The following is an 11,720-nucleotide window of genomic DNA, read 5'->3' on the forward strand; positions in this document are numbered from 1 at the left end:
TAATTCATTGTATGCCAGCGTTCGTGAAGAGACTGGATAAGTGTGGTTAACAAGGATGATTTTGCATCCACGACATTTTACAATTTTCCTTGCTATTTCTTTCATTGCTATACCCACCACACTGTGAACTGAAGAAGTTTTATTTATATTTCTATGCTTATATCGTCAATATAACATGTAAAGTAGCAATTCTTTCTTCAGAAATTCTCTCTTAAAACTTGATTTCCATTTTTAAAGATTAGCATATTAGCTGTTTTCTTCCCCAACAAATAGACGCATAAATATAAAAGCACCAAAAAAAGAAAGCCTACTTAGCTTTTATACCACCATCTGTTACACATCGCATTTGATGTGTTGTGTTATCTGAAGCAAACTGTATACTGCCAAAATGAGAGTTATTTTTCTACACTCATTAGGGAAACTTTACCCAATTCACTGATTTTACTCAATAAATAAGTAGAAAAGCATGATTTTAAAATCATGCTCATGTATTTATACAGAGGGTAGCAAAAAACATATACACATTTTAAAAAAGGAAACAACTGTATTTCAATTTTAATACTCAATATAGACCTGTAACAAAAGATGAACACAAGTCACACCAAGCACCTCCTGTAATTGTGGAAGTCAAGTGTGAATTCATCCTCTGTTATTGGTGTATATTGAGTATTGTAATTTTAATACAGTTTTTTCTTTTCCTTTTTTTTTTTGGCAGAGTTTCACTATGTCCCCCTCAGTAGAGTGCTGTGGTGTCACAGCTCACAGCAACCTCAAACTCCTGGGCTTAAGAGATTCTCTTGCCTCAGCCTCCCAAGTACCTGTAACTACAGGTACCCACCAGGACACCGGCTATTTGTTATTGTTGTTGTTTTACTTGTCATCATTGTTTAGCAGGCCCCGGGCCAGGTACGAATCCACCAGCCCAGGTGTATGTGGCTGGCACCCTAACCACTGTGCTATGGGTGCCCAGCCAGTTATTTCTTTTCTAAAAGGTATATGCATTTTTAACTGCCACCTGTACACACTTTATATAGCTTCTTTGTGAAATAAAAAAAAAAAAAACTTTAAATTAAAAAACAAATAATATGGATCGTCTTCTTGCTGCTCTCATTAGGCCATCGCTTCTGATTTCTGTCTTCTCTTCGAGGTTCGTCAATGTCTGAAGAGAAGGCCTGCAGTCCTCCAGGGATGAGGGGAAGCAAGGAGAAGCCAGTCAACACCGGTGAGGAGAAGAGAAAGGAAGGAGACAAGAAGAAGAGCAAAGAAGGATCTGGAGATGGAGGCTGAGCAGAGTTAAATCCTTGGCCTGAATATATTTACACACGCCTTGAGATGTATAATATACTGAAAGCAGAACATGATTCCCTTCTAGCAAAAAAGGCCGAAAAAGATAGCAAGCTGATTAAAGTCACCTTGCCTGATGGTAAACAGGTTCACACAGAATCCTGGAAAACTACCCCATATCACATGGCTTGTGGAATTAGTCAAGGCTTGGCTGACAACACCGTTATTGCTAAAGTGAACAAAGTGGTTTGGGACCTGGACTACCCTCAGGAAGAAGATTGTACCTTGGAGCTTCTCAAGTTTGAGGATGAGGAGGCTGAAGCAGTATATTTGTACTCAAGTGCTCACATAATGGGTTAAGCCATGGAAAGAGTCTACGGTGGAGGTTTATGTTATGGTCCGCCCACAGAAAATGGATTCCATTACGACATGTACCTTGAAGAGGGGGGTGTGTCCAGTAATGATTTCTCTTCTTTGGAGGCTTTGTGTAAGAAAATCATTAAAGAAAAACAAGCTTTTGAAAGGTTGGAAGTTAAGAAAGAAACTTTACTGCAAATGTTTAAGTACAGTAAGTTCAAATGATGGATATTGGATATTGAATGAAAAAGTGAATACTCTGAATACCACAGTCTATAGGTGTGGCCCCTTAATAGATCTCTGCTGGGGTCCTCACATCAGACACACTGGCAAAATTAAGACTTTAAAGATACACAAAAACTCCTCCACATACTGGGAAGGCAAAGCAGATATGGAGACTCTCCAGAGAATTTATGGCATTTCATTCCCAGATCCTAAAATGTTGAAATAGTGGGAGAAGTTTCAAGAGGAAGCTAAAAACCGAGGTCACAGGAAAATTGGGAGGGACCAAGAACTGTATTTCTTCCATGAACTCAGGCTTCCATGAAGCCCTGGAAGTTGCTTTTTCCTACCAAAGGGAGTCTACATTTATAATATACTTACGGAATTCATTAGGAGTGAATATAGGAAAAGAGGATTCCAGGAGGTGGTTACCCCAAACATCTACAACAGCCGACTCTGAATGACCTCAGCCCACTGGCAGCACTACAGTGAGAACATTTTCTCATTAGAGGTGGAAAAGGAGCTGTTTGCCCTTAAACTCATGAACTGCCCAGGACACTGCCTCATGTTTGATCATCGGCCAAGATCTTGGTGAGAGTTGCCTCTGCCTTTAGCTGATTTTGGGGTACTTCATAGGAATGAGCTATCTGGAGCACTCACAGGACTCACCCGGGTACGAAGGTTCCAGCAGGATGATGCGCACATATTCTGTGCCATGGAACAGATTGAAGATGAAATAAAAGGCTGTTTGGATTTTCTGCGTACCGTATATAGCGTGTTTGGATTTTCTTTTAAACTGAACCTTTCTATTCGCCCAGAAAAGTTCCTTGGAGATATTGAAGTATGGAATCAAGCTGACAAACAACTTGAAAATAGTCTGAATGAATCTGGCGAAAAGTGGGAATTAAACTCTGGAGATGGCGCTTTTTATGGTCCAAAGATTGACATACAGATTAAAGACGCAATTGGTCGGTGCCACCAGTGTGCGACAATCCAGCTGGACTTTCAGTTGCCCATCAGATTTAATCTTACTTTTGTAAGCCATGATGGTGACGATAAGAAAAGGCCATTGATTGTTCATCGAACCATTTTGGGGTCAGTGGAGAGAATGATTGCTATCCTCACTGAAAACTATGGGGGCAAATGGCCCTTCTGGCTGTCCCCTCGCCAGGTAATGGTAGTTCCAGCTGGACCAACAGGTGATGAATATGCCCAGAAGGTACGGCAGAAATTCCATGATGCTAAATTCATGGCAGACGTTGATATGGATCCGAGCTGTACGTTAAATAAGAAGATCAGAAATGCGTAGTTAGCACAATATAACTTCATTCTAGCTGTTGGTGAAAAAGAGAAAAACAGCGGCACTGTTAATATCCACACAAGAGATGATAAAGTCCATGGGGAAGGCACCATCTCTGAAACCATGGAGCGGCTGCAGCAGCTCAAGCAGTCCCGCAGCAAACAAGCAGAAGAAGAATTTTAACAAAGTACAGTTTCCACATTGGCTAAGTAGGAACAGATGAATGGTGTTGTCATAACATTAACTCTGTACTCTGGGAGATGTCAATTTATATTGAACTTGCAGAGTCTGCATGGGTAACTACAGGATCAACCTTTTGATCTGGCTAGGTTATACATAGACAATGTGTATTCGAAGAAGATAGTTAAAAGAGACCCATTAAAGTGATTTTATTAAGTATCCAAGTATTAGAAATAAAAGATGAGGAATAAGAGATTGATGTAATAAGAGAACTTTTTTGTAAATTTAATGCAGTTGAAAAATAACATGTTTCTAATTTCCCTAAGATAAAAATGACAAACCAGATTTGAATTATGGTGTAAAAATAAAAAATTGTATTCACACACACACACAAAAATAAATAAATAAATAAAAAGAAATAATATGAAAACCACTATCCGACACTTTCTTGACCCAGTAACTGAGAGAATGCCAGGAAGTCTATGTTAACCAGTGTGATGAAAGTGTGTCAAACGGTCTGTGAAACTAGTGAATGATGCCCCATGATCATATCAATGTACACAGCTATGATTTAATAAAATAAATAAATAAATAAATAAATAAAGTTAACAACAGAAAAAAAATAAATAGAAGTTCAACTATATGGAAAAAAAAAAATGAAAACCACTACCCGTTGCTAGAAAATTTTATATTTGAATGAATGTAAGATTTATTTTATGATTACACTAGCAAAAGCAAAAGTCTTTAAAATACTAAACAGACATTTTATTTTGTCATAATTATTATGGTATGGTAACTTAATAATGGTAATGATTAAGAAACTGTATTTGTTAAGTTTATATAAAAATGTAATTAGTATGTAATTTGTATCATTTTAAAGAAAATGAAAAATATTTGAGTAGTGTAAAGGTTTTATAATTGAATATATACATGTATCCAATGATAGAAAGAGCAGGTGATTTTTCTCCCAAATAACTCTACATTTTATATAATCTCCTAAATGTAATTAAAATTTATGAATTCATTGTGGGAAATGTGGGAGAGTGATGTAAACAAACCAGTTGATTTGACCTCCGGAATCATGTAATTTATTCTGTAGATACAGAATGCATGTACAATAAAAATACCAACTTACGTACAATTCGATATAACAAGAGAAAGAACTCCTCAAAAAGCTCAAACTATACCCCAAAAAATATTTAGAATGAACCTAGTGGAAGTTTACTTTGGGCTTTCTGTTTCACCATTTCTTCCCTTTTCATAGCAAATTCAGACATATTGAGAAACAAACTGATTTGAACCATAATTTACTCTTTCCCATTCACTGTAGTCTGAAAGTAGCAGAGAAATAAAAGGAAGAATTTATAGTGTCATGTTCTGGTTCTCCCACTTTTTTGCAGTTGACTTGAAATCAGCTAACTTTGTGGTTCTTTTGCATCAAATAGAAAATAATAAATTGCAAACTCAACTTAGATAATCCAAGCCAATACATAAACTTGAAGGGTCATAACTTTCAGCCAATACCTAAAAGTTAGTGTTTAGGTAGACCATTCAAAGATGATATCTACATAAATACAATGTGTAATCATAACCATCACTATCATGTCCTATTTACAACAGTGCAAGAAAGGGAGATAAGAGGTAGAGAACAGGATAGAATATTTCTCTCTCTTTCTCTATCCCCCCATATAAATAGATATATACTCACTACACACGAATAACAATAGATAAATACAAGTCATGTTTGGGCACCTCTTGTTATTACAGAAGTCAAATGTGACTTTATTATTACAATTTTAATACAGCTTTTTCCTTTATTTAAAATGTATACACATTTTTGGCACCCTCTGTATACACATACACATATTTATGGATATGCATTTATGTATGTAAGTGTATATATATGACTTTTGTCTCTTCTATACATTTTATATATTAATATATATGTAGGACTTCCAGTATCGTGGTTTTAAAACTTAACAACAAATATTTTAAAACTCTAGAATATGAATGGCTTTGCCAATGCTTTGACCCATACACAACTGCAGAAATGACTTCCCAATCTGAAAGGTCAAAACTTTTTGCCAGAACATTAAACTAAAGTGAAAAAAGTTCAACTACCCTGAAAATATCATAAGTAGGCTCTTGCCAGGTAATCCCCAGCCTTCAGTCCAACTCAGGCAAGGGGCCTACCATATGAGTGAAAAGTCCATCTTGAAGGTAGATACTTTATCACCATATCTCTAAGTCTTATGCAAATGAAATTACCTAAAAGTGAGCTGCTCCTGTAGCAAAAACCTATGACATTGGCTTTGATGACAGGCAAAATATCATGGAATTTTGAAGACATGTTAATAGAAACCTGATAGACCACCAAAGAGTTGTTAATGATAATTTAAGGTAAGTAAAATGTTATCAAACCCAGAGGAAAGGGGATGCATGTAATGTACTACATGACATTTAAAAAATATTTATCTGGATTAACTGGAAGGCAGAAAAATATGGCTATTGAATCATCAGTAACTGGATAAAGAATATGAAAGTGTCATTGGTAGAAGCAGAACTGGTTTCTTTTAGCCCATATTCTATAATGTAGTAAATATGAAATTCAATTCTCAAAAATAATTTAGAGAAAATTATAAACTTAATTATATATGCAGTTTTAACACAGTAATCTATTTCTCATCTGCAATCTCTGCTGGGAGAAGATTTTTTAATCTTTAAGAGAGTAAGTATCTCAATATAAAATGCACAGTGTTATTAGGGGAGTGTCTGAGGATAGAGATGTAGCCAAGTATGTGACTACAAATTCCTTTGGTAAGATCACAAAAAAAAAAAAAATTGATATTTACATCTCTCACAAATTTTTTAAGTAGGAAAAAATTCTAAGAGGTGTGCCTTGCAATCTTTCTTTCGTAAACAATAGTATTTCTATTTTTGTCTATTTCTCATAGCAAACTCAGAGGAAGCTAAAGTAGAGTAATTTTCAAGGAGATTGGCATAGATGGGTTTTGTGTAAGAGATTGAATTACAAACAGAATTATAAACCACCTCATTTTAAAATTATATAACAGCTTGAACTGAAGAATTCAGGAGAGTGAACATCAGAGTGAACCTCTAAATTTCTATGGGCAGGAGGGAAACCAATAAAATTACTTAGATAGGGACACAATCATATTTCACGAAGCAGGACTGGAGCATAATGAAGAAACTGGCTTTATCTGCGTTGACTTGATTTCATATTTCCTAGGACCAGTGACATTTACGCACTTTCCCTTTCTCCATTTTGAGGCTATGGCTGTCATGGAGTGTTTTTCCTTCCATCTCATGTTTATTATGAGAGGGGAAGAGAATTTGCCTCTTTAGTTCATTAGTTTTTATTTTGACAGAAATTGTACTAAAGAACAAAGCCTGAAGAGTCTCATATGCACTTTGACTAAAGAACAAAGCCTGAAGAGTCTCATATGCACTTTGACCCAATTTAGATGAAGAGATCACAAACCTTAAACCTGAGAATAATGCTATTAAAGGATTGGATTTGGGAGAGATTATGGGAGCAAGTTTAGTTTACATATAGGACATATAAAAATGATTTGTGGGCAGAGGGTGGGTTTAAGGGCTTAATAAAATGACTACACATTTTTTGACACATTTCCTACTGAGAGCTGGTTTATGTCACTTTGCCTTGAATTGGTGTGATTTTTTCCTTCACTGACAGGTAGAATACAGCAGCTGTGATACTCTGCGACTTTCGAGGCTAGGTCATAAAATTCCATGTACTTTTCCAATGTATTTGCTGCAAACTGAGCTGAGCTGCATCCCAACCATGCAGAGGCTGCCACGCTAGAAAAGCTATGTTTACGTCTCTGAACATCAGATTCAGATGAGTTCACGTTTAGGTACTGGGCATATAAATGGAAAAGCTTTATTGGAAGTAGATCTTCCAGCTTCAACTCTGCCTCTCAAAACCACTAATGTCGGCCCCACCACCCTGGAACATAACAACAGGACCCTGTGCCTCTTCCGTGTTTATTTTTTTAATTTTAGTTTTTCTCAAGGATTAGAGTCAAGGAACATGCCTCTTATCTTGTCTGTTTGTTTTACTGTTTGGTATTCATTGAAGGTACAAAGAATTTGTTTACCCTGATTGCGGTTATTAGGCAAAGTCCCTCTTGTAATTGTGTCCTGTCCCCAAGAGGTGTACCATACACCATGACCCCCCAACCCCATCTCTCCTCCTCCCTACCTAATCCCTAATTTCCCTATCTCCCACCTTGTATTAGCTCATCTACTGTCTTCATATTAGAATTGAGGATACTGGATTCTTGCTTCTCCATTCTTGTGATGCTTTACTAAGAAGAACGTGTTCCACCTCCATCCAGGTTAATACAAAAGATGTAAAGTCTCCATCTTTTTAATGGCTGAATAGTATTCCATGGTATACATATACCACAGCTTGTTAATCCATTCCTGGGTTGATGGGCATTTAGATTGTTTCCACATACTGTTGATTGTAAATCGAGCTGTGATAAACAGTCTAGTGCAAACATCCTTTGACAAAATGATTTTTTTTTCTTTTGGGTAGATGCCTAATAGTGGGATTATGGTATCAAAAAGGATGTCTAATTTGTGTTCTCTGAGGATTCTCCATATTTTCTTCCAAAAAGGTTGTATTATTTTGCAGTATCACCCTCAGTGTAAAAATGTTTCCTACTCTCCACTTCATGTCAGCATCTGCAGCTTTGAGACTTTGTGATGTGGGCTATTCTAATTGGATTTGGGAGTTAGGTGATATCTCATTGTAGTTTTGATTTGCATTTCTCTGCTGACCAGGGATGATGAGCATTTTTTCAAATGTTTGTTAGTCATTCCTCTGTCTTTGTCAGAAATGGTTCTGTTCATATCTCTTGCTTAGAGATACAAAGGTTCTTTCTCTGCTGATTAATTTGAGTTCTCTATAGATTCAAGTTATCAACCCTTTGTCAGATTGATACCCTGAAAAAATCTTTTCCCATTCTAAGTGTTGTCTTTTGCTTTATTTGTTGTGTTCTTAGCTGTGCAGAAGCTTGTCTTAATTACCCCAAACCAGGAAAGGACTCAACCAAAAAAGGAGAACTACAGACCTATTTTACTAATGAATATGGATGCAAAAATACTCAACAAAAATCTTAGCTAATAGAGTGCAGCTACTCATGAAAAAAATTCTACATCACAAACAAGTAGGCTTCATCCCAGGGATGCAATGGTGGCTTGACATATGCAAAGCCATAAATGTAGTACACAAAATCAATAGCAGCAAAAACAAAGACCATATTATTCTTTCAATAGATGCAGAAAAGCATTTGACAAAATTCAGCATCCTTTCTTTCATAAGAACATTTAAGAAAATAGGCATAGATGGCAGGCTTCTTATACTGCATGAAGTCATCTACGACAAACCCACAGCTAACATTATACTGAATGGTATAAAACTGAAAGCTTTTCCACTTAGTACTAGAAGTAGACAAAAATGTCCACTGTCACCACTGTTATTCAACATAGTTCTGGAAGTTCTAGCCAATGCAATCAAGCAAGAGAAGGATATAAAGGGTATCCAAGTAGGGACAGAGGAGGTCAAATTCTTCCTCTTTGCTGATGATATGCTCTTATACTAGAGAACCCCAGAGACTCAACAACGAAACTCCTAGAAGTCATGAGGAAATATAGTAATACTTCAGGGTATAAAATCAATGTCCACAAATCAGTAGCCTTTGTATATGTTAATAACAGCAGAGACGACAAACAAATCAAGGACACAATTCCCTTCACAGTAGCTTCAAAGAAAATGAAATATTTAGGAATATACCTAACAAAAGAGGTGGTGAATGATCTTTTCAAAGAGAATTATGTAATCCTAAGAAAAGAAATTGCAGAAGGCACTAACAAATTGAAGAATATACCATGCTCTTGGTTGGGAAGAATCAACATTGTCAAAATGTCTATTCTACCCTAAGAAATATACAGATTCAATGCAATCCACATTAAAATACCAACATCATATTTTGAAGAACTGGAAAAAATGGTATTTCATTTTGTATGGAACCGGAAAAAAAACCATATGGCTAAAGCTATTCTTAGTAATAAAAACAAAGTTGAATGCATCACCCTACCAGACTTCAGGCTATATTTCAAGTCCACAGTAATCAAAACAGCATGGTATTGGCACAAAAATAGAGACATAGACATATGGAGCAGAATAGTAAACCAAGAGATGAAATCAGTCTCTACTTGCCATCTGATCTTTGATAAATCAAACAAAAGCGTACAGTGAGGAAAAGAATTCCTATTCAACAAATGGCGTTGGGAGAACTGGATAACCACATGTAAAAGAGTGAAACTCAGACCACATTTTTCACCTCCTACAAAAACTGACCCAAGATGGATGAGAGACTTAAATCTAAGACAGGAAATGCTAAAAATCTTAGAAAAAAGAGTGTGGGAAAACTCTTGACAATGTTGGACATCAACAAAATTGCAAAAACAACAATTAACAAAGGGGTCTCTTCAGTTTTTCTTAACACTCCTCTTGATATTTACTGTATGTTACAATTCTCATTTCTATGTATAAGCTTGAGTCAATCTCTAATAATCACAGTCTCCTCCACCTTTTTTTCCTATTAATGCTTGAATCATAACAAGTTGGGAATGACCAAGTTTCTCTCTCAGAAGCAATCTCTAAGGGAAGAATTTAACCAACATAGTGCATAGTTTGTGACAAAAAATTAAATATTTAGAGAATGTGTTAGATATCATTGTAGAAGATTCTTCCTTTACCCATGTACCTTAGTTCCAAGCAATATATGCTCTAAACATGGAGGGAAAAGATCATATAAAAATTAGTAATTTATAGAATATTCTACATTTTACTAGAAAGCATCACAGCGTATCAATATGTTGCTACTTTTCTCATTACATAAATCAACTTTCAAATGTCACATTGCCATTCTACATCAAAAACAAATGCATTCATATAATGATGTAAATGTTAAGAGAAGTATATTTAATGGTCACAAACTCCTCTACTGTGGTCTGTGAGACATGAGCAATGCTGTATGGAACATCTGAAAGATATTCAGTAGAAGTCTAAATTATAAGAGTGGCAGAGGTATAAGAATAAAAAAATTTAAAAAACACATAATAATTATTTCGTATGAAATGCAAAAAAAATAAAATGAAAGACAAATCACTGCTCTGACATATTAGGAGCCCAGTATTAATGATTGCTACTAGAAAATCAGGCAGTTGTGGAATTAACGACATCTATCATGAGAATAGCCCATATCTGTATAGTGGAGCACATTTGTGGGCAGCATTTTTATCATAATTATCATTTGGTTTAATATGAAGTCATTAATCATAGAATGGTCACCTTCTCTGACAATTTTTAAAGAACTTATTATGTAAGGCAAATGTCTTAATAAACATATACCGGACATAAATAGCCTCAATTTCTGGGTAAAGAGGACCATTTTTTTTTTTACCTTTTTTCCTAAAAAATATTTGACATTATCCATCAACTTCTACTATAGAAATATTATCTAACATCTGGCTAGATAATTGGCCACTGCCCAGGAAGTTGTTTATATATTAATCTCACTTCAGCTCTTTTTTTTCAGGTAATGTGAAAAGTGAGAAATACTATTTGAGATATTTGTTTCCAAAAATATAATCCACTAGAATATTTATACCAATGCTTCCACTAGAATATTTATACCAAGAAAAAAATTAAAAATATGAATGAAAATTTTAAAAATCTTTCTTCCAGCATTCAGAGCTATCTCACAAATATTAGAAGAAAACAAAGGACAATTGGAAATAAGAAACTAAGGGATGAGAATGCAGAAAGAGATGCAGAATGCATTAGATGAGAATTACTGACACCAATTAAAAAATTAAACTTATAAGCTTGAAAAAATTAAAATTAAAATTAAAGATATGTGCCAGGTTAAGTGAATCATCAGTTGTAACATTTAAGAAATAAAGCCCAATTAAAGTGAAAGAAATAATAACCAAAATTAAATACAGGGAAAATTTAACAACCCATTTGGCACAGTTAATAAATGAATTAATGATTGTAAAATTTCATTTTCTTTAGAACATAATATAAACATGGAAGTCATATCTCATTATATTGGTAACTTTTTTTTTTTTTCAGTTTTTGGCTGGGGCTGGGTTTGAACCCACCACCTCTGGTATATGGGGCTAACTCCCTACTCTTTTGAGCCACAGGCACCACCCTATATTGGTAACTTTTGCCCACACTCAGCACAGGGCTGAAGATCATTGGAGGTCATATTTGAAATCTACAACTATCTATTTAACACATAAGACCCCATGT

The 11,720-nt window shown here is 35.3% G+C and overlaps 1 pseudogene across 1 annotated transcript; it reads left to right on the plus strand.

Annotated features, from left to right (window-relative positions):
• The first annotated feature begins 1,155 nt into the window (after positions 1-1,155).
• LOC128566596 (threonine--tRNA ligase 1, cytoplasmic-like) lies at positions 1,156-3,442 on the plus strand (annotated as a pseudogene). The gene has a single exon (XR_008374596.1). The product of XR_008374596.1 is annotated as a threonine--tRNA ligase 1, cytoplasmic-like (transcript).
• The last annotated feature ends 8,278 nt before the right edge of the window (positions 3,443-11,720 follow it).

Source organism: Nycticebus coucang, chromosome 15 (genome assembly GCF_027406575.1).
Source record: "Nycticebus coucang isolate mNycCou1 chromosome 15, mNycCou1.pri, whole genome shotgun sequence".
Classification (NCBI taxonomy): Eukaryota; Metazoa; Chordata; class Mammalia; order Primates; family Lorisidae; genus Nycticebus; species Nycticebus coucang.